This window comes from Amblyomma mixtum, chromosome 10, assembly GCF_055824585.1.
Source record: "Amblyomma mixtum isolate Tamu chromosome 10, ASM5582458v1, whole genome shotgun sequence".
NCBI lineage: Eukaryota > Metazoa > Arthropoda > Arachnida > Ixodida > Ixodidae > Amblyomma > Amblyomma mixtum.
The window spans coordinates 27,287,506-27,311,533 of record NC_143021.1 but is presented as its reverse complement, the minus strand read 5'-3'; the positions used below and the strand labels follow the sequence as shown (position 1 = coordinate 27,311,533).

At 51.5% G+C, this 24,028-nt stretch overlaps 1 protein-coding gene across 1 annotated transcript in view; it reads right to left on the bottom strand.

The window, feature by feature from the left end:
- LOC149325444 (sodium-coupled monocarboxylate transporter 2-like) overlaps nucleotides 1-10,214 on the bottom strand; it is a 79,002-nt gene extending 68,788 nt beyond the window's left edge. Inside the window, exon 1 of the mRNA XM_089564286.1 lies at nucleotides 10,189-10,214. The gene's annotated coding sequence lies outside the window, so the exon portion shown is untranslated. The remainder of the gene's footprint in view (nucleotides 1-10,188) is intronic.
- Nucleotides 10,215-24,028: the final 13,814 nt, after the last annotated feature.

Below are 24,028 nucleotides of genomic sequence, written 5' to 3'. Positions count from 1 at the left end.
ATATAAAGAGAATGAAATAGATTAGCTGGGCGAAAAACAAACAGACAAGCAAAACAAGAGTAACAACCCACTATAAATAATATTGTACAAAATACAGCGTTGTGAAAAGACATATAAAGAAACAATTGAGCACACAAGGATACAGTTGTGAAACCACAAAAACAATGTAGAAATTTCTAGCAAATAATTAACTACAAGAATTTTCTAAAGTGAATAAAAGCAGTTCACTCCATATTTTGCTGCAAAAGAAAACTTTTTAAATTCGATTTAAACATAGACAAAGATATAGGCGATTTTAAACTCAGGGGTAAATTATTCCACTGGGAAATGCATGCAAAATGACAATGACAATTATCCATAATTAGTAAAAACTTCGGGAAGCAAGAAATTATTTTGAGCCGCAAATCTCGTAGGGTTACAATTTTTCAAAAAAACATTTGTCAGTAAATTCAAAAGAAAGTTCGTTGTTCATTAATCTAAAAAACATGATGGCTAGGTTGTAATCAAATAAATTTTTAACGGATAAGATATTATATTGACGAAGCAAAGGGATAGCAGTAACAAGGTATGAACTGCGGGTAATAATACGAATAGCCTGGTTTTGAATGTGCTGGTTCGAGTGCAAATGAGAGTTGTAAGTGTTCCTCCATATTACAGTGCCGTAATTAATGTAAGCGTGAATAAAACCAAAGTAAAGTGATAAGAGTGCCGGCGATGGAAAAAAATGACGAGCCTTTATTAATGCACGAATTCCAAGTGCAGTGTTTTCTTCACACGGTGCAAATGATGATGAAATTGAAGTTGAGAATCGATTTGAATGCCGAGGAAAGTCACGTTGTCGCAAGGGGAAATAGAAGTATGACCAAGCTATAATGAAGGCAAGCGTGCGGTGATTCTTTGTTTAGTTCGAAAAAGCATAAACTTAGTTTTAACAGGGTTAATAATTAGGTAATTATCATGGCACCAGGAAATAATGCTAACCAAAGAGGCATTTAATTTCGCAGATAGCGAGATTATACATTTATCACAAGAAGAAATTGTAGTGTCATCCGCGTATAATACACAATCAGTGTCAGTAAGTGCGTCAGGAAGATCATTAATGTAGGGACACCTATGTTAGTAACCTTAAAATCAGAAAATGCATTAGCCACAAACACCACTTTATGTCTATCTAATAAATAAGTTTTTAAAAAGGCTAGGGCGGGACCAGTTATGCCATAAGCTTCAAGTTTGGGAAATAAAATATTGTGAATAATCATATCGAAAACATACAATAAGCAGACAGCTTCCCTGCTGAGGTAAGCTTTCTCATATCAGTACCTCAGCCACAAAGGCCTAGGTCGTGATATCTAATGCCGACCAATGCGACCGCATTTTTACGGAGGAGAAATGCCAAACCGTCGGCGTGTAGAGCAACGTGAGAGGACGTGAAAGAAGCTGAGGTGATGAAATAATCCGGGGTCCTTCATGTACAGTGTTCTTCATACCTGCTTGGAACTGCAACATTTCAGGTGGTGATGGATACTGTTTTCTTCGGTCCTAAATGGCGGTGTTGCCTAGTCTATCTTTATGGCGTGGTGGTTTCTGCAGACTCATTTACTGAACATCTCAAACGCTTGCGGGCAGTCATCGAAGCGCTTCGTTAAGCTAACCTGACACTGAAACCACGAAACTGCCACTTCAGCTACCAGGAGCTCAAACTTCTCGGCCATGTCCTCATGGCCGCCGGCGTGAAGCCGGACGCCGATTAGGTTGCAGCGGTTGAAAAATTTCCAGCCCCAGGAGACAAGAAAGCTTTACGGCGCATCCTGGGACTTTTGTACCTACTATAGGCGTTTTATCGAAAATTTCGCTGATATCGCTGAGCCACTGACCCGCCTAACCCGCGTCGCCCCACTTTTTGATTGGACCCAAGAGCAAGACGCGGCTTCAGCCGAGCTTCGCTTCTGTCTAAAAACGCCGCTCATTTTTGCCCATTTTGATGAGCAGGTTTGCCCTGAAATACACACCAAGGCCAGCAACATCGGCCTCGATGTGATTCTTGTGCAACAACAATATGGCACTGAACGAGTCATCACTTATACAAGCTCCACTCGGTCGCGAGCCGACAATAATTATACTGCTAGAGCAAAAGTATCCCTCGCCATTATTTTATCCCCTGCGAGCTGTTTCCATTATCTACATAGTCGCCCTTCGAAAATGGTCACTGACCATGGTGAAAATGGCCACTCCTTCTGTTGGTTATCCAACCTGCGTAGCCCATCTGGACGCCTGTCATGGTGGAGCTTTCGCCTGCAGGTGTTGGACCTCACCATTTTCTATAATAACCGGACATAACCATGAATACGCCGACTTACTCACTCGTGGGCCTGTCGAACTAATTATCCCCGACACGGACGACGACTTGCAGTTCCGCTGGGGCCATTCATTTTTCTGATTCTTCAATCCAGCACCGCGCAGATTCAGAGTTGTGACGCCAGATCTATTATTTAGATGTTCAACCAGCCCCCACATCTAAATGTTTCTCTCGACACCTGTAGTCATTTCACATGAAACGAGGCATGCTGTATAAGAAGAACCCTGTTTCAAATTCTCGGGCTTACATCCTCGTCGTCCCCAAAACTCATCGAGAGGATATCCTTTTCTGCGTGCCAATGATAAACCAACTACTGGCCACTTGGGGTGCTCGAACACGCTTGCCCGAATACGCCAGTTTTTCTACAGGCCTAACCTCGCCACTGTTGTTAGACGCAATGTCCAGAGTTGTCGGCAATGTCAGCCCCATAAGGGCCCGTCCTTCATGCCTCAGGGACTCCTGCAACCTATGGAACCACCGCTTGCTCTGTTCGAACAGGTCGACATGACCTTCTCGGCCCTTTGCATTTGTCCTCGTGAGGCAACCGGTGCATCATCATTTCCACTGGCTATTCCACTCGACAGGCTGAGGCCAAGGCCTTACTTCGTGGCACAGCGTCCGAGGTTGCAGATTTCTTGGTGAGCCAGTCGTGCTTGAGCAGGGCCCCCCGACCTACGCCATTATCGGCAGAAGAACAGCGTTGCTTCGCCGAAGATGGCCGATTTTTTTCAGCTCAGTGGTAGTCCCCACCGCAAAATTACTGCTTACCACACAAAGGCAAGTTGGCTCACAAAACGGCTCAACAAGACCATGGTGGACATGCTTGCGATGTATGTCGATGTACAATACAAGACTTGGGACATGGTGCCGCCGTATCTGATATTTGGCTGTAATGCGGTGGTCTGAGAGACACATTTCATATCGTTTCGCCTCCCCTACGACAGAGAAGGTCAGACAATTTTCTACGCACAACTGATGACCAACTGACGGCCGACGCTAAGCAGTTCGCCCAAGACGCCGAGCAGGCTTGTCGACTAGCACGCCTCCACATCGTCCAGCAATAACAGCAAGATTCGCGCCTGTACAGCCTTCGGCACAGGCAAGCCTTCTAAAATCCCGGCGAACAGGTTTCGGTGCTGACACCTGTTCGACAGGAAGGCTTGTCGGAACAGCTAATTTCTCGCTATTTCGGCCCCATCGAAGTTCTATAAACTGAACTTCATAATGCATACTGGGGATACACGCTCTAAATATATAGAAATAACAGCAAGAGTTAAAAGTTTACTCACTATTACTTAACCAAACTACTGTTTAGCGCGTCTTGCCTTTATTCAGATACCTACCTACGTAACCTACGTTTGTATGCTGTAACCTGTAACGTACGTTTTTATGCTGATGACTGTGTGTTATATGACAAAGTTTCCTGCCTTGATGATCACTTACACCTTCAGAATTCATTCTCAGAATTTAGCTCTTGGTGTGCAATTGACTATTCACTTGGCAATTGACTATTCACATACGCAAAACCGCTGTTATGGCTTTCACTAATAGAACGGCACCTTCCGTGTTTACTTTCAAAATTAGCAATACCCCCATCCAGAGTGTGAGTCAATACAAATACCTTGGTCTTATTTTCACACCCAATATGTCATGGTCCAAACATATAGATTTCATAACCTCAAATTCACTTAAAAAGTTAGGATACCTCTGTCGCACAATAAAAACCGCTCCTAGAGATACGGAACTACTAGTGTTTAAATCACTAATCCATCCACTACTTGAATACGCCTCCCATGTCTGGAACCCGCACAAAAAACGCGAAATTAACCAAATCGAGGCAGTGCAGAAGAAAGCCGTTCGCTTCATATGCCACAGGTTTGGTAGGGATTTTTCGCCTTCCACAGCACTTTCATCAGTGAGAATGCCACCACTCTCATCTCGACGAAGGACTGAGTCTAAAATTTCTGTATTGCATTATTAACACTTCCTGTCAGACCTCTGCAAATGATTACCTAATCCCTGCTATACCATTTAAAGCCAGAAGTCACCACAGTCATCACGCCTTATTTTGCCCGCACGGACACTTTTAAATACAGTTTCTTTCCTTGTGTAATTGAATCTTGCAATTCTTTAAACGGTTCTACTCGCTCTCTCCCTTTAAAGCTGTTTTTAGCGGCTATTGAGTAGTTTTGCCGTTTTTTTTTGCATTTCACTCATGCTGTTTCGGATGTTTGCCATTGTTGTGCTCCATGTTTTTCTACATTGTTTTGTTCACACCCACCCCTGCAATAGCCCAATAGAGCATCGGTACGTATAGATAAATAAATAAATAAATAAATAAATAAATAAATAAATAAATAAATAAATAAATAAATAAATAAATAAATAAATAAATAAATAAATAAATAAATAAATAAATAAATAAATAAATAAATGCGGTTTTCACCTCCTCTTTAACTTGCCTCTTTTCATTTTTAGAGAGTAAGATCTGCTTATACCCAACAGTTTGACACTGTCACCGTCCCCAGTGCAGAGTGACTTTCTTTTCCTGTATGCGCGTGTGGGGCGGCGGGGGGGGGGGGGGGATGGGGGAATCGTTCGCAAGCGGGCCAGCCAGCAGGAGGCGGCACTTGCACCACACCCATCACAGCTACATGGGGGTTAGGCAAGCAGACCCTGGACGGCCATCCAAAAGAAGACTCCAAACGCCAGCGGCTGCGAAGCGAGGAGCCGTCGAAGGGAACTCCGATCCCTCCTATGCACCGAACGCAGTCCGCCGTGTAGCGGAGTGAAAGAATTCGGCGCCACAGCTGCGCGCTTCCGCGTCGCTCGTTGCCTCCCATGTGCGAAGTAGGGTAGAGTGGGGCAAAGCACCACATTTTGCTACTAGCGCCCACTTAGGTTTCGGTGTGCGACCATAACTTGATATTTACATGTTATTCCCTTCGACGTCTTTAGTACAAATGAACTTATGGTAAGTCCGGCTGATCGCCTATAACGAGAGCGAAACATGACGAGTTCAGCCGCGGTGAATGAAAAAGCGGTTCAAAAGGCGCGACACATTGTATGCAACATTTTTGTTCAACTGCAACGCTGAATCAATCTCGCTCCTAGATTAATGCAAGTGTTTGGCTGTAAAAGTGGCGCACTGCTCTTAACTTTTGCGATGTTTTAGAACTTTCGCACCGTGCATTGTTCAAACACAATTAGTAGTAGTAGTAGTAAAAGACTTTTATTCTACCAAAATTTATAGGCCGAGCATTTCGACCGCCTGGGCGACCAGAAGCCGCTGTTCTTCTTCCCCTTCAGCGCCAAGCCAGTCCAGCCAGGTGGTGATGGATAGAGAGGGTGGGGGGAAGGAACCCGACTGCTGAGCAGCCGGGCAATAGAAGAGGCAATGGGCCAGGTCCGCATAGATACAGGGGCAGTTGGGACAGGAAGGGTCCGATCGATAGCGATAGAGGAAGAGGCGGGACGGGGTGATAACTGCAGTCATCTGAATGTGCCGAAGAAGGCGAGACTCCGGCACCGTGAGTGATAGATGAGGGGGAGGGTAAAGGCGTTTGTTGAGGCGGAGCTCAAGGTAGACCTCTTTTATGGTGCGGCGAAGGGTGAGTCTCCCACCGTTCTCCGAGGGCTTGGGCCAGGGGATCAACGGTGCCCGGAAAAGTGTGTCGCGGGCGAGCTGATGGGCCAGCTCATTGCCGTCAATCCCTGAATGCCCAGGGACCCAGCGGAGGAAAACGATGGAAGGCTGCAGTGCGGAGACCGCTCGTTCGACCTCCTGTTGGAGAGAAGGGGTCAGGGTGCGTTTCTGTATGTGGTGTATAGCGGCTTGTGAGTCTGAATAGACTGTGTACTCTTGGAGAGACGGAAGGAGGGCAAATGACTGGAGGGCATGCGCAATGGCGAGAACCTCGAGGGACAATGCGTCTGAAGGGTGTAGATACGGCCCGCTGGTGTGGGTTTCAGGAGCAGGGAGGTGTGGATGGTACAGGGCGTAGCCGCAGGAACCTCAAGGAGCCACGAAAGAGGCATCCGTGTAAGCTACACCCTGGGTATCAAAGAGAGGGGAATGGTGCTGCGCGGCCGCATGACGACGTCCGGCGTGCAGGACGGGGGACATGTTGGTCGGGAGGGGAAGGATACGAAGATTGGGGGCGGGGGTGGGAATAGGAGAGGTAAACGAGGAGATTGGAATGGGCGAGATACCCGCTTGAGTCAATAACCACTGACCCTGACGGGTAAGGGAAAGCCGGGCAAGCTGCGAGTCACGATGGAGAGAACGAAGAGGATGGAAGAGGCCTGTGGCAAAGAGCTTAGTGGTAGAGGTAGTGATAGGGAGGTTGAGAGCTGCCTCGTAGAGGCCCACAAGGGCAGTCTCGAGAGCGTTAAGTTGAGTCTGAGTGAAGGAAGCGTAGGGTGCAAAGTACAAGACCTTGTTGAGGGCCAGCGCGTGGGCAACTCGGCACGCGTGAGCCTCGTGGAGACCTGAGCGTCGAGTGACCACGCGCCGCAGGAGGTGAGTTACAGAGTGGCAGGTGGTGACAGCGTGGTGGAGGGCTTGCACATTCTTAGTCGCATGCAAAGGGAAGCCAAGAACTTTGCACTGTGTGACGACAGGAATGGGAGAGCCAGAAAAGTGGAGAGAGACGAAGTGGTTGTGTGAGCGCTGGTAGGAGGAATGGTTGAGAAGGAGAAGCTCGGATTTCTCAGGAGCAGGAGAGAGGCCAGCGGTGGTTAGAAAGGAGTCGATGAGATCTAGGCCACGTTGCAGGGTGTCCTGTACGTGACCGGGAGAGCCAGATGAACACCAGAGTGTGATGTCATCGGCGTAAAATATATGATGCAGGTCGGGAATTTCAGCTAGCTGGGAGGCGAGAGGGGCCATAGCGAGATTGAAAAGGGTAGGAGAGAGAACAGCACCTTGAGGAGTGCCACGGGTGAGGTGGTGTGGGTTAGACAAGTGGGTATCTACTCGAAAGCGAGCCACACGTTTAGAGAGGAATGAGCGGATATAGGAGTACATGCGGGAGCCACAATCCAAAGAGGCGAGTTGAGAAAGGATGTGATCGTGGCAAACACCGTCAAAGGCCTTGCGAACATCGACGGTCACAAGTGCGTAAATTTGAGTGGGTGTAGGGGACAGAAACGTTTGCTGGAGAATCAGAAACATGTCCTGTGCACAGACGCGGCGTCGGAAGCCAATGAGAGAATGGGGGAAGAACTCCCGTGCCTCAAAAAAATCAGAGAGGCGAGTCAGAGCCATTCGCTCAAGGGTCTTAACAACGCACGACGTCAGGGAGATTGGGCGGAGGTTAGAGAGAGAGGGAGGTTTGCCCGGCTTTGGAATCATAGAAATAAGGGAGGATGTCCAGGAGCTCGGCAAGCAGCCGCTCTGCCAGGCCCCATTGTAGGTTTGGAGGAGGAATTCTTTGGCGCAGTCAGGAAGATTACGTAGTGTGGTGTATGTAATGGCATCCTCACCGGGAGCCGAGCGTGTAGCATTAGCAGCCAGAGCAGATTCGAGCTCCCGGAGAGTGAAGCATTGGTCCAGATGGGGGTTAGGTCCACCTGAGTACACCGGGTAGGAGGGTGCCAGAGGGGACGGGAGGTAGAGAGAGGCGAGTTGATCAAAAACTTCGGAGGGAGTCCCCTGAGTGAGGGCTTTAGCTAGAGTGGGAGCAAGGGCAGGCTTAGTGCCAAGGAGGGATTTAAAGAGAGACCATGCGGATCGCGAGTGCAAAGAAGAATCAAGGCCATCACAAAGAGCACTCCAACGAGAGAGCTCGAGGGAGGCGCAGTGGGCGACGATCTCGGCCCGCAGAGCAGTGATCCGGGAGGAAAGTTGGGCATTCTGTGGTTGGGAGCGAAAGGAGCGTTGAAGACGTTTACGGCGACGCCATAAACGGAGAAGGTGAGGATCTGCGTCTTGGATTGGGTAACGAGAGCGAACGCGACGGCTACTGGACGTGAGCGCTGCAGAGATGCGCGACGTCCAGTCGTCGTAGGATTGAAAGGAGTCGGTGGCGAGATTAGTGCAAAAAGCATGCCAGTCAGTGTGAATAACCGGATGACAGCGAGGGATTTGGGAAAGAGAAGCGGTGATATGGATGAGAAAGGGGTCACTTAGAAGAGTTTCGGCTGTCACCTGCCAGTGAAAGGAAAGTGAACCCCGAGAGAAAGTGAGGTCGGGTGTCGTGGGGCGTTGTGAGGCAGTGCCCGCTCGAGTAGGAGAGCCAGGAGTATTAAGACGGGTGAGGTGGCGTTCCTGGGACAGACAATGGAGGAGGCGGCCGGGTTTGAGGGTTTGTGGGTAGCCCCAGAATGTGTGAGGGGAATTAAAGTCACCACAAAAGAGGATATGGGAGGTAGAAGGAAGAGAGTGAAGGAATTTACCCAGAGCAGAGAATAAAGAGGTAGTGACAGGGGGGTTATAAAAAGACAAAAGGACGAGTGAGATGCGGGAAAAAGGGTGGTAATAAACCACACCAACTAAATATTTAAGGAGGGTGGAGGGGATGTCAATTTGCTCGACGAGCACGTCACTGCGTACATAAATAGACGCAAGTGGTGTGGCCGTAGTGGCATGGTAGGCGCGGTAGCCTGGGACAATGCGGGCCGTCCGGGTCTCCTGGAGAAGGAGAAAATGAGGCGGAGAGGGGCGGGTGAGTAGATACTGGTAGAGGGGGGTCTTATTGTGGCAAAGATTTCGGCAGTTCCACTGCACAATCTCGAGGTCCTCGCCAAACGCCATTATGATAGTGGAGAGGAACGCGATGGTACGCGTTCCTTCTTTTTGGCTGGGGGCAGTGACTCATGCAGGGATTGGAGCGTAGAAGTGAAGGATTCTAATTGTTTGGATTGTGCTTGGAGGTTGGTAAGGATCTGGAGAACCGAAGTTTCCAGCTGAACCAAGCGAGTGTGATGGGCCTGTGTGGTGGTTTCTACAAGGTCAGCCAAAGGGGCGACCTGGGCGCTGGAGGAAGGAGTGGTGAACGTGGCAAGGTGCTCATTTAGCTTGCTAAGCTGGGAGGTAAGAGAGGAGGTGGTTGTCTGGAGGGTTTGAGTCAAGGCATGTATCTGCTGTTGTAGATTGTGGGAAATGCGCTGCTGCTCTCGCTGCTGGCGTTCCAGCATTGCCAGCCGGAGGTCGAAGGAGCGTCTCTCGTCAGTCAAGGATGGAGAGGGTGGTTTAGTGGAAGAGAGGGACGCTGGCACCGAGGATCCTTTAACTATGGCGGCGTAGGAGCCTGGTGGTGACGTGATCGGAGCTGATGGAGATTCATGATTAGAGAAGGAGGAGGGGGTGGTGGGTTGAGTGGCCCGGCGCAAAGCTAGGCGTCGGAGGTATGCAGTTTTAGCACACTCGCGTTTTTTAGCAAGGAGAAAGGGGCAAGTGGGGTCGAGGGAGGGGTGGGTGTTCACCTTGCAATGAACGCACCAGGGCTGGGCACACACATGAGCGGAAGGGTCAGCGGGTAGAGGAGCAGCACAGCGACGGCACTTGGCCGGAACGCTGTGCTGGGGGCATTGGTGGGCGCGGTGGCCTAGAGTGAGACAAGGGGGGCAGGTGGGAGGCTTAGGTTTATGAGGACGGCATCAGAAGGCAACGCGTTTGAAATAAACAAAGTGGGGGATGACGGTACCAGCGAACGCAATGAGCACTGATTGAGTGGATCCCATCATGCGAGCAGCGAGAATATCTGTTTTAAAAGACTCTAGATCATGCATGAGCTCATCAGGAGCGAAGTGGCCACCGACGTTATGGATGACGCCGAGGCATGAGATGGGAGGATGGGGGGAATAAGTGTTGATGCTGACAGGCTTACCGTGAAGGTGAAGGTGCGTGATCGAAAGTAGGAGGTGGGCGGTGAGAGGAGAATGAGTTTTTAAAAACACAAGGCTTTGGGCTGGCTTGGCCTGAAGGGTGATGTCTGCACTAGTCTTGGAGGAAAGTTGTGCAGCTCAGGTGACTGCGGCGAGTACGTCGTAGAGAGGCAGCTTGGGATTGAGGGTACCAGGAGGGAGTTGTATTCCAACAGTGATGAGCTCGGAGCGGGGTCGGGTGGCGGAAGCAGGCTTACGGCTGGCACCGATGGTGCTCCAGCCGATTTCCGGGGATGGAGTGTCGTCTACCGGGGACGCCATGAAGTCCATGTCTGCCGACGAATCGTCAGCCTGAGGCGCAATCTGCGACGCTGGTGCCGGGCTGCAGGTCTTGGTGTCAGCGGGTAATGTGGCAGGTGTAGGCGCGGCGGCACCGGCGGCGTCGACGAAAGCAGGCGGCTGCGACGCGTCTATGGGCCCAAAGGTGTTGGCGTCCCTTAGAGCGTGGAGTTGGCTAGCAGTGGACGCTGCGGCGACGACGAACGCTGCCGGCTGCGCCGCATCCGTCGATCCGGAGCTCCCAGCGTCGCTCACAGTGTTGGTTGCAACAGGATTTTGCGCGGTGACGTGGGCGATTGGAGTAGGCCCCGCGGTGGCGGCATCAGTGGGTCTGGGCTGCAGGGGCTTCGTCAGACGCTGCATTGCAGAGGTGCAGGCGCGGCGCGTTAGGGTTAGCGAGGCGCCGCGCCGCATCAGACTTTTGGAGGTGCTTGGAGGGCCAGCTCGGCAGCGGGCCGTGATGACGGTGGTATCCACGTGCTTCGGAAGCCTTCCTGAATCGATGGAGAGGAAATCCAGGGGTGGGCGAAGCCCTGGACTATGCCAGGGGCAGCTGAAAACGGAGCACGGTAGGCAGCCAGCTAACCAGGGCGGCGCCACCTAGCGGGAATCAAACACAATTATATTATCAGCAGGTTAGCGGCACATGGGGCAAAACACCACATTGTGATGTTCTGGAGAAATTTCAGTAAATGTTATGAATTTATGGCTTGTTCTAAAGCTCTACTTGCGTTTTCCCTCTGTATACGGTATGATCTGAGTGTACAGAAGGAAAAGAATGAATTCCGATTAGGGCACAGTAGACGTAAAGAAAGGCGTGGGTTGACGCAAGCCGCGCCGGTGGCAGTCTTTTGGCTATCTCAAAGGGGCCCACCCTAGAACAATAAAGAAAACCAAACAATATGAAAGACAGGAACTGTATTAAAAATCTTGTCAACCTCAGCTTGCATCGTGTTTGGCGGGTGTGAGCATCTACTTGAACAACGCATTCTGACCAGGGAGCAAGCTCCGTTCAGTCTGACCTACAATTACATGCAAAACTTCGTGTTCACTGGTCGAATCAAACCGAATTGCTTTTACACTCAACAGGACGAAGCGAAAGAGCAACAAGTATGCCACCACACAGAAGACACTTTTGCCGAAAGCGCAAAATTAAAAAAAAAACATTGCCCAACCAAGGCTATGCATTGAGCACAGCAGTAGAACGGCGAAACTGAAGTGAGTCATGGAACAAAACTGTGCCGGTTCAGTCTGGATGCACTGTTTTTCACTGTAATAGGCCCACAAAGATTCTCTAGATATCCATGCATTCAACTTCCTGGGCGTTAATTAAAATTATGAGCAATACGTTTATTTCGTAAGGCCGTCTCGAAACGTGGCCTTTAAAGCTATAAATTTGTTTCCATCTTTTTGTTCCTTTTTAGCAGGCCTTTTCTATTTGGTGAGCATGATGGCATGATGATAGGAAATAATTGGACAGTATTTGTTCTTTCATGTCTTTGAACAAAAAAAAAATCCACGGAGAATGCGTACTAGATTCGAATCAGTGCGAAATCACAGATTTGTGTTACGTATAAAATGCCGATAAGCGGGCAGTGCCGCGGGACGGAGTAGGTTTAAGTTGATGAAGACTGCACCGTGGAATCCACAACTCGATTGTGTGCTGCAGTTTAACACAAGGCATGTTCGGAGGCGGCGAAATCTAAAAGTATAATGTCATTTTGGTGGTCTAACCTGGGAGTGCGGCACATTCAGTACCTAGGCGTCCCTCTGCACCAAACTCGCATTAGTGGAAACTACTGGTATTCACAGATAATATCCTTGAGTCGACAAACCTAGGCTTGGATGAGTAAGGAACTGTCAGTGCTTAATCGGGCTCAAGTCTGCTACATTTCTTTTATTTCCCAAACTTGCTTATGTGCTGCAGGTTCTCCATTGTGCGAGCAAGAAAGCGCAGGTGATGCACAGAATATTCGCTACCTTCGTATGGCGCTCACAATGGGAACGCATGCCTCGGGATAACCTGTTTCTTTCATTAGAGACTGATGGAATAGGCCTTGTTCACTTATTCATGCATCAGCATGTTTCGTCTTTCTTTTTTTTTTCAAATCGGTCTACCACCCCTTCTTTAGTAGCTGTGCTTATCGGGCGTCTTCGTCTTAATTTTTCATTCCTATTTAAACCGACTCGACCCACTCCTTAGGGGTCTTTATGGGGATTCCTAAGAGAAGTTACTGACAACTTCAATTTTCTCACTGTGCGCTTTCTTCTACCTTACCAGTACAGCCTCTACAGAAGGCAGATGGCTCTGGTACTTACACGCTATTTGTTTCCTATAACCTTGTATCAGCAACCTTTTCTGGAGCTTCTTGACACTAGCGTTTTAGAACGTCTTAAGCAAATGTGCACTTCATCTGCTGCAAAAAAGTTTTGCTTTAAACTGCACCCATCGACGCTGCCTGTGAAGGCATGGCTTCATGGTAAGGAGATGTTTTTACTACGGACGATGAATTGCCGCCAGTCCGATGCGCTAGAGATTATTGCCTGTTGTTTCATTCTCTGCAAGGACGCAGTGCTCTTCTGGGACATAGTACAGCGAAAGCTTAGGACATCAACATCACATTTCTACAGTATCTATTTTTGCTTGTTGAGAAAATCTTTGTTTTGCCATGTGATCTGTTTATGATGATGGGAATATTAAGTCTCTAGAAGAGCCGCATGATAGACTGGTCGGCATAGTCGTCGAGTCTTTGAAAAAGCTGTATGATGGGCTGCCAAGCCGAATCACCGTGCTGAACGAAATATTTGTTCCGAGAGCAGTGCACTTTGGTGCGGGGAGTACTTGCTGCCCTGGAAGAACCGCCAAGCTGCCTCCCCTATCTAGATGCGTGTGCGCCTCCCAGTATTTTGATGTTTGGGAAAGTGACGACTTGCAGGAATATGGTTCTCTCGTGTTACACACCCTGGCGTTTTTTAGCATAAGCATACTCTAATTATCCCTTTCAGCACTATTTCCAGGCAATAGAAAAAACTGCGGCGATAACCTAGTGGCTTCACGCAGTGGCCTTTGAAGCTATCTGTTCGTCCCACCGGAGGGGTTTCGCCCTGCGCGCTTCCTGGAATACAGAACCGAAGGTGAAGGACGCATCCTTTTCAATTGCGCCCGCTGAACACGCCTGCATGCGTGGTCTCTGTTGAATCCCTGTGCTCGCATGCGCTGACGGTCGCGCAACCTAGCTCCTTCCGGTCGCTCGGGCGGCTTTGCCTTTTGCTTTGTCGCCTTCTTGTCAGGTAGAGGCTCTCTGGGGTTTCCAGCAGGCCGATGCCCTTTGAAAAAACCCCTTCCTGCTCTGCTTGGAAGATGCGGTCTTCCCTTTCTGTTACTGCGGTCAGGTTTAGAACAATCCGCGCGTGTTGCCTGACCAGTAACTTTAGCCGCAAATCTGCAAGCTGCAATGCGGGAAGGTTTTTCTTTTCTTTCTCCGCACTTCCATCTGTGCTAACACTAGCACCTGTACGCGCACGCGAATTTAGGGCTTCACCTTTCCTCCGTTTCCTGTTGGTTCTTGCCCTTTTCCTTTTTCGCTTAGAACTTTCCGCGTGCGTCGCCTGAACCAAGACTGTCTCCTCCAGCCCTTGACATGACTTGTCTGATCCTTCCTTAGGCGGCATTGACCTCTTTGTCTTCGCAACAGATGGTCATCTCTACAGAGCTGACAGACGGACCTTCATCTGCCCCGGAGTTGAGCAGTTCGCTCCCCTGAAGGTAGTCCTCCGCAGCTGGCTTACCGCTCTCAGTGCTTTCCTCTGAAACGCACTCCTCATCTATAATCGGGCTCTCGTCTTTTGTCTCAGCATGGCGTTCAATACTGCGTTATAACCCAACAGCAGCTTCACACTCTTCATACGCCAGCCTCGCCGAGGTAGCGGCAACCATGGCTTGGTCAGTGGCACCACAGTGACGCCTCAAATCGGAGTTGCCACGATTCGCAATCCCTATAGGGCTCCCCTTTGTTTCCCTTTCGAAACATCTACCTTTGGGGAAGTTATCCCTTTCACACCAGTGCCGGTTAGCTGCCTGTACAGGCCCCTTTCTAGCTTCCTCACGCTTAACGAACTCGGCCACGGTTCCTACTCTCACTGCACAGCCTCTACTCGGAGCTCTCTCTTTTCTAAACAGTCCGTGCCGGTTAGGCTCTATTTCTCGGCCCTTATTCGCAGGTTTGCGACTATCTGACTGGGCGGCGGTCTGTTTAGCTATCTTGGGAAGTCTCTCTTGGCTCGGCTTTGTCCGACGCCGTCCGTGCCCTCTCCGCACGTTTTCTGAACGAGCTCTCGCGGAGTTGCAGATGGCTAACTCGGAGACGGTCTCTGTAGCCACTCTACTTTGGCCGCGCTTTGTCGTGTACCATCCATGCCGGTTGTTTACGGCTTCACGTCTCTCGAACTCGGCGATGGACTGGAACGGTGAGGGCCCTGTCTGGACGGAGATAGCGTCGCTTCTTGCTACTTCGTTCCCATTAAGCCCGTTGAGCTTTGCGAGCCGCCTGTTCTCAGCCTCGAGTTTAAGCTCGTCTAGCTCCGTTGCTAGTTTCTTCATAGCTTCTTCCCGAGCTCTTTTACTCTCCTGCAGCTGTGACTCTAGTTTCACTCTTTCCGCTTCCTCAACTCTATTACGCTCCTCAATTTCCATTTAATCAGCTGTTTTACGCTGCTCTTCTTTTACCCACTTGTGCATATTATCCCAAGCAATTTCAAAATCATCTTCTTCCTCCGTTTCTAAATTTTGGATTGCCTGAACAAAATCCGAGTCTTTCGCTCTTTCCTCCACATCCACTCGTAACTCATCGCACAAGAACAACAGTTCTGTCCTCGACAACCTCGTCAGGTCCACGGTAGCTGCTTTTAAATATTGGCTTTGCTCGCTCATAGTGATTCTGAGCAACTACCCCTGTGCTAGAGACAAGCGCTAACCGCATGAGGCGATAATTCGCGGCGACACGCCGCGCAATGGCATCGCGCGATGAGCTGACGTCCGCCGAACCACTGTCGCTCATCGCGTTGCCTAGTTTCTGGGTTTGCAGAAAATTTCGCCCATCGCCCGGAAATGGCGTGCGAGACTAGCCAATGACGATGGGTCTTGCGGGTGCGCAACTTCCTAGCCGTATTGCGCGCGAAAGTCGTTTTTTTTTTTTTTTCAGCGGAGGAGCAGCCGACGTACCCCTCACCACGGCAGGCAATGCGAGTTTCCGTCGGCGTTCCATGGCGCACAACGACGCTGAGGGGGGAGGCTGGCAGCAGACGAAAAAAGCGCGCGTTCATGGAGGAAGGAAAAAATGTGCGAACGTTTCTATGTCATGTGACTTTGCGTATTAGACAAAAATAAAATTATTGCCCACATATTTTGTCAATGTTTTTGTTGCGTTTTATCTTGTATGCAGCTTTAGGAGCGTTGTTCTACGCGTTAATTAACGCAAAATGACTGAACGCTGAAGTGGCAGCAATCGAGCAACAGTGAAAACGCGTCGCTCCGACGCTGAGTCCCGTCGCTTCGTGCGGTTTGCGCCAGCGACAGCGGTGGGCGACGGCGTCGTCATCGCGCGACGCATCGCGAAGGAATATCGCCTCATGTGGTTACCGCTACATACGAACACCCGATCAACCAGCAGTTCAAATTGTTAATCCAGAATTTGAAGCCTGGAGGATCCAATCAAAAACCAAACACTCATCCGCAGATGCAGCACCATGTCACCCGGTTCATCCCACCGCTGTCACCAGTTGTTGGGTATGGGGGGAGTTCGGAGTCGTTGCTAGCTCGCTGCTGCTGCTCGCTGCTTGACGGAACCGCGGTGGTGGTGGTGGTGAAAACATTTATTACGAATGAGCAGGAGGTATGTTTGGATCAGCCCGTAAGGGACCGATCCTTACAAGCACTAGGTGGAGGTCCCTAGTATGGGACCCCAGTGGCGGTTGCCGCCGCCCGGGCGCGCCCGACTAAGGCTTGTTGGGCCTGTAAGTCGTGACAGCCGAGCAGGGTCGCCTCCCAGTCCTCCCGGGTTGGGTTGGGGATGGGGGGAATAGCGGGGTTGGAGGGGCAGGCCCACACCATGTGATAAGTGTCAGAAGACACTGCACTACAGTGTGGGCAGCTGCCGCTAAAGGAGGGGTCAAAATGTTTTAGCGCTGCCGGGCACAGCAATGTATTGGTGAGAAGGCGGAGAAGGAGCCGCTCATCCGCCTTCTTAAGGCCTTTACATGGGCTAGGGTAAAGGCGATGACAATTTTGATAATATGTTGTAATATCTTTGAATGTATAGACCGGATTAAAATCGGGTTCCTGATCGGACGGGGAGGAGAAAACAGCCCGGTGAGAGAGCGCGCGGGCGGCTGCGTCTGCTGCCTCGTTTCCTGCCAACCCCTGATGAGCAGGGGCCCATATGAGGTAACGGTGTGCGGGGTCCGTATCCCGTATGCAATTTTGGTATATTCGATAGGCTAGGAAGGGAGTGCAGCCTTGTTCGACGTTCCGACAGGCCCCTCGCGATTCGGTGATTATGTATTTTGAATTGGAATGTGAGGCCGCGAAAGCAATCGCGACCTCTTCTGCTTGTGTTGCACTGCGGGCTCTGAAAGTTAGGCCGTTAACTGTGTTGCTGTTGTGAACTACCGCGGCCGTGTACCATCCCCCGTGGTGAGGGCCGGAGGCGTCCACGTAGTATACACCTGTTTTGTTGCCATAATATCGGGCTAGCGCTTCCGCTCGTGCCAGGCGCCGACCATTATGGTCTTCATGTGACATGTTTGCTGGAAGAGGCCGCACGTGGAGGGCACGTCTCCACAGTTCCGGGATGCGAAACCTGTCTTCCATTGGAGATTGTGTTGGATATGGAGTCGAGCAAGAAGGCGGCGACCCGTCTCCGTTAGCGACAAGCGCGTGTACTGGTTTGTAAGGTGCGCCTCCCGGAGTTCCCGGAAAGTATTCACCACCCCAAGAGCCATAAGCCGGCTGTTTGAAGTAGTGATGGGGAGGTCAAGGGCACGTTTAACAATTTTGCGAAGGATGACCTCAAGGGCGTCCTCCTCTTGTTTCCGTAGGTGGAGATAAGGAGTCGAATAGAGAATTCGACTGGTTACAAAGGCGTTTGCCAGCCGCAAGGCATCCTTACTTCGTAACCCTCCGCGTTTGTTGGAAACCCGGCGGACCATGCGGCCCACCTGGTCCCCCACCTTACGGAGTTTGGCCAATGTAGTGTCTGGCCGCCTGTGTTTGTGGATGTAGAGTCCGAGTACCCGTATCTCATCACTTTCGCGTATGGGACCACTCTCAAGAGAGAGAGATATTTTAGTTGTGCACTTCTGTGGGGGCGGAGGTGCACAAATTCCGATTTTTGAGGGGAACATTGAAGACCGCAGCGGCGGGCGTAGCGGTCTACTGTCGTCGCCGCTGTTTGCAGGCTGGTTTCAATGTCTCCTGTGCTGCCCTGCGTGGCCCACAGAGTGATGTCATCGGCGTACAGGGCGTGCTGCACGCCGGCGACACCACTCAGCTGGGCCGGCAGGTGCATCATGGCCAGATTGAAGAGCAGCGGGGAAAGCACCGCGCCTTGAGGGGTTCCCCGCGTGCCGAGTAGGTAAGGACCATGGTCTCTATCTTGAATTCGAATGTAGGATTGACGATCTATTAAAAATTGGCTTATGTATTGCAATGTATTGAGGCCACAGTCGGTGTAACTTAGGTTAGTGAGTATGATCTCATGTGTTACATTGTCAAATGCCCCTTTAAGATCCAAGGCGAGTACTACCCGGTCATTAGGGGGCATTCGAGGGGGTCAAGGACTTCCCGAATGAGTTGCAGGAGGACATCCTGTGCGGATCTGTGTGGGCGGAATCCGAACATGGTGCTCGCAAAGACTTGTTTGTTTTCAAGATATGTAGATAACCGATCCCGCACCATCGTCTCCATTAGTTTGCCCACACATGAGGTGAGAGAGATGGGGCGGAGGTTATCTGTGTCAATTGGTTTGCCAGCTTTAGGAATAAAAGTGACCAAAGCCGTTTTCCATTCGATTGGCAGGGGGGTGTCCCCGCGCCAAATCGCATTGACGTATTCCAGGAGGGACTGATATGCCAAGTCGGGCAGGTTCGTCAAAAGCTTGACGGTGACCTTATCCTGTCCTGGCGCAGTGCCCCGTTTCATTTTGGCGAGAGCCGCCCGCAGATCATGGAGCTGGAAAGGTTGATCCAGCTCCGTGTTCTCTCTGCCTGCATAAGAGTACGCAGATCCACGGGGGTCTTGGGCTGTACACAGATACTGGTCCCGAAGTTTCTGTGCCAGTTGAGTCGTGTTGCCAGAAAAAGCGTGCAGGGCTCGGTGCAAATGTTTTTGTGTTTCGGTTCGTGTTTGTGTTGGGTCGATTAGGGCTCGAAAGAGACGCCACGTGTTTCGGCTGGACATTTGTCGCGCGGCCGTGTTGCATCTATCTACCCAGTTGGAGTCGGCGAGTTGGGCCGCGTACTCTGCCGCTTTCTGGGTAAGCTCGGCAATTCGAGCTTTAAGCTTTCTATTGTGTTTCTGGCGTCGCCAACGGCAGACGAGGCTGCGACGGGCTTCCCAGAGGTGTAGAAGGTGGTTATCCACGTCCGTGACCGCCTCTAAGAGCTGGATGTGTGTTTCATGCGAGAAAAGGTGTGCCAGCAGCTGTTGGGACCATGCTGTGTAGCCTTGCGCGGAAATGGGTGTATTATCAAGTGAGTTAAAATTTTGCCTGAATTTCGTCCAATCTGGGATATGGGCTTGTGTTCTGGGACGCTTGAGGGGGCGTGTGCGTAGTGTAGTGTTAATGATGCAGTGGTCGCTACCGAGGGTCTCCTCGGTGTTGAGCCAGTCTGCGTGTCGTATGTTGCGAGTGAAGGTTAAGTCCGTACACGTATCCCGTGTCACGGAATTTCCTAGCCGGGTTGGGTGGACAGGGTCCGTGTGGAGGGTGAGGCCCAACGTGGACGCAAGCTCCACCAGCTTACGTCCGCGCGACTCCTCCTTGCGATACCCCCACTGCTGACTGGGAGCGTTAAAGTCGCCCACAATCAGCAGGGGATCGCGGCCCGCTACTCTTAGCGCGCGGCTAAAGAGGTCCGCAAAAGTCACTCGCTTTAGTTTGGGAGAGCAGTACACGTTGAGTATATGCAACGGTGGGTCCCTGCGGCGGACTGGTAGGAGGGTCACCATTACATAAGAGTACTCTAGTTGTAGGTCGAGATCCACTAGGTTGGTTGTGTAGTCTTTGTGAACGAGAAGACAAGACGCGGGATCCTGTTGGAACGTCGTGTAATTTGAAATTGTGGCGCCCAGGCCTGGCTCTTGGAGGGCAACCACGGCTGGTAAGGACTCGAAAGTTTCAAGGTAGAGGCGGAATTGGCCCGCTTAGTGCGGTCCTTAAAGCATCTACAGTTCCACTGTGTTATTGAAGTTGACATGGCCGAATTGGATATGGCGGAACTCCTTTGATTAAGGTGTCTCGCCATGATTTAATATTCTTGGGGGGGAGGAGGAGGGATTGGCTGCCTCAGAGCCAGCTACTTGCGCCATCAAGGGGGTGATGACGGAAGGAGCGGGGCAGCTGTCCTCATTGTGCGAATCAATAATCAGACGGTTGAATTTTGAAGGGCGGGATACGTCCCTAATGGGTCCCGTCCGACGGAGGAGGCGGGGGTTGTCCGAGATGTGTTTTGAGACCACCGCGGGGACGGTAGATTTGACCTTTGTCAAGATCTGGTCCATGGCGGTCTCGATCATATATCGCAATTTAGAGGTTAAGCGCTCCTCCATCCCAGAGATGGCTGTCACGAGGGCAGGCGAGATCTCCGCGTCGCTCTCCATTGCGTCCGAGTTCTGCGGGCTCGGTGCGGTAGACGCCAATTTTGACTCTAAATTTTGAATTTTGTTGAGCAAAAGCTCATTCTGTGCCCGGAGCACGTCTATATGTTTTTTGTACTCCGCGTCGAGTGCGGAGACGGTTACGGGGGAGGGTGAGGGATGGGAGGAAGAGGAGGCGATCTCAGCCCAGCTGCTCACCTGTTTGTCGTGTTGAGGCGCTGATGCCCGGGCGTCGGCAGCGCCAATTGTCTTGAGGGCCGGGAAGTGGCCAGTGTCTCTGCCGCTGGGCGGTGGAGGCGCCGTTTTTTTCCCGGGCGCTGGCTTCACCGACGGTGAAGAAGGTGACGATGTCTTGTGGTCGGTGCCGTGAGCACCACGCGGCGTTCCGCCACCGGCACCTGGTTTTGAATGACTTGGCTGCTTGCCAGCTCTCTGGTTTTTTGGCACCTCTGGGCGTTTAGCCTTGGGGCCATACACCTTGAGCTGCCGGAATTTTCCCGTGCAGTCGCGGCTTGCCCACAGACTGCACAGGAAAGAGTACATTCATGCGGCGCCTTGACTCCGTCGACGGTCGGCGCCGTTTGGCCACACAGGCCGCACTTTTCATCCGGGCAGGGGCAGGTGTCTGCTCGGTGGCCCACAGTGCCGCACCGCACGCAGGCCGGAATGGTTCTCTTGTACGCACGCACAAGGGTCACCTCAGAGTTATAGTGCACATATCGCGGCACCACTTTTCCCACGAAGGTGAGCGACGCGACGTCGGATTTGCCAAGCTTGCGGATATCGGCAAGCTCTCCAGCACGCCACTGGATCTTGTTTTGGAGGGACTCACTGGTCTCGTGCTTGGCCACGGTGATGACGCCGCGGCACACGTCTCCAGTGAGTTTCAACTGGCCGTACATAGAGAGCTGGCCCTTCGGTGATGTTAGTTGAAAATCCCGCAGAAGCTTGTCCGCGACGTGCGGCTCTCTGGTGCCTGCGACGATGAGGTTTTGCTCCCATGTGGGGAGCAGGCTGAGGGATGCTGCGGCCTTGGCGCCCAGGTAGGCCGCGAACGCTGCTCCCAGCTCGCCATGTTGGTAGACATCCCTCAGAGCGACAGTCACCCGGGGCTTCAGGATGATCACGATGTCTTCTGGATGAAGACGCGGCAGTGGCTTTGGTTTCCAAGAGGGTCCCGTCTTAGACTGGGCCCCTCCGTGAAGCGCTGCAGCGCGCGCAGCAGCGTTGTCCCGTGTTGAGCTGCCTGCCGACGTGGCGTCCGCTTTCTTCGAGGCAGCGTCCCGCTTGCGGAAGCGGCGTTCCACTAGTTTGAAGAGCCTCGGGTTCTCGATGGGCGCAGAATCCGGACTCTCAGGCGTTGGAGCTGAGGGAACCTCGGACCAGGCCATGGCGTCCGGGTCGTAGCCGCGTTGTACTTTTTGGGCAGCCATCTTGACACGGGCGGGCGACTCACTCACGGCCGAGCGTCGGCGTAGGCGTTAGGCCTAGCGCCGTCGCCACGAAACGTAAGTGATGATCAGCCCTAAAATGCGTAAATGTTGCCCCACCTGTGTGTGAGTGGTGTCCACAGGTAGCTGTCGACTTCGCGAAGACAGACGCGGCTGCGTTGACGGGGTTCCGGCCGAGGAACCGTGGCTCCAGCCATAAGTTGGCGGAGACGATGCGCTGTACGTCCACTCGCTCCGCGCGCTCACAGCGCCCCCACCGCGGTCAAGCTACCGACCCGTTCGCACCACTACCAGGACAAGAGTGTCGTCGAGACAAAGAGTTGGGTGATGGGAGGAAGATTACGAGAGGGTTTATGTACATTTTTACACCATGGTGAAAAGAAGTAAGACTAAAGTGAGGCTCTTCTGCGGCATTTGTTGTCGACTTTTATATCCTTCTCGTTCCCTAAAGTCCCTAGGTTGAGGACGCCCAAGCTGGAGTGGGATGGGCCTATAGAGCTTTCACTTGCGCACACAAACACAACACCGCACTTATGGTCACGCCCCTGTCACGTGTTGAGTCCGAGGGAAAAAAGGTTGCCGTCGAGGCGTCGACTGCGGTAGGTGGTGGTTTCCGGCCAGCCAGAGGTTCCCTTGGGTCACCGACATCTGTTGTTCATCAAATGACACCCGCCGCTCGAGGCCGGAACACGAGGTCACTAAAAGGCCGCAAAGTGGCCCCTCGTCCATGGAGATGTTCGAATGATGCCCACCAGCTCGTCGCGGTGCTTGGCACGCCAAAGAGCCACAGGAAACGAAGCCCTTTGTTCCCCGGCATGATCACAGCAATTGGGGAAGATACCGTCCGTCTCCCCGCGGCGGCGGCGTTCGACACGTGCAGGCACTTCGGAAAGGTGGTCTGGTTTTGCTTAAACTTCAGCCCCTTCGTTTTGGTCCTGCACTCCGACCGGCCGAACTCCGTAATTGGAAACAGCTGTCACTGGGTCCTCTCCGGGCGGTCCATGGCGGCAGGCCCGAAAGTAATCACACTGAAGCTGCTCGCAGCCATATACAGTAGAAACAGGTGTGCTGGCTGATTCCAAACGAGACCCGCTGACGTCGATCTCAACTACATGCACGATTCCAAGCTCGACTATGCTAAGGGCCTCTATATTAAGGCGAAAGCCTTTAATGTCTCATCGTTGTAAGCAGCAGTTGTCGACAGAAATGTCACGCTTTTCAGTTGGTCCAAACGGTCGTGACGTCACAGTGCGCGAATTTCAAACGGGGCCAATTGTACTTTTGGCTAGTAACCAGGCAACCAATTGAAAGGATATCGTATAGTGATGCTCCAAGTAAGTGGGACTGAGATTAGTTAATTGCTTAATTACTCAATTAGCCTAATTAACTTTTCTAGTCAGGCCATATAAATGAATAAAACCGAGTAAGAAATTGGTCGAGCTCAGGAATAGAACCCCGGTCTTCGGAGTGCGAGACGAGCATGCTATCCACTCCGCCATGCCAGCTCGACGGTTTGGGAAGAACAAAGGTGCCTCTAGTGAATACGGTGTCTTCGCTCACTCCCATCCTCCTCCCTTCCCTTCCGGCGAGGTTTAGGTGTCCACCGAGATATGAGAGACAGATACATTTCCTTTCCTCAAAAACCAATTTACCGACATGCGAGGCATAGAACCGAATGGGCGATGGCGTTCTGTGGACTCCTGGAAGCGTTGCAAGACGTTGTCGCGTTCCGCTCTTAGCGGCGAAGCTTAACATCTTAACCACACATCAGTGACCGCACTTTAGTTCAAAAAAGTGCCCCCCTGAATTTTGACGGGTGTCCACCGAGATATGTGAGACAGTTACTGCGTAATTTCCTTTCCTCAAATACAATTTTCATTTTCTTCATTACGGGCCATCTGTCTTTCTTCTTCCACTCCCACTTCCTCCCTTCCTCTACGGTGCGGTTCAGGTGTCCACCGAGATGACAGAGAATTACTGCGTCCTTTCCTTTCCTCAAAAAGCGTTCAAAGGGCAAGGCATCGCGCCGAACGGGTGGTGGCGTTCCGTGGACTCCCTGGCAGCGCTACAACACGCTGTCGCGTTCCACTCGTAAAGGCGAAGCTTAAGCGTCATTAATTAGCAGTTAATTAGTATTCAGGCACAAATCCGTAATTAACCAAAAATTAGTGATTTGTC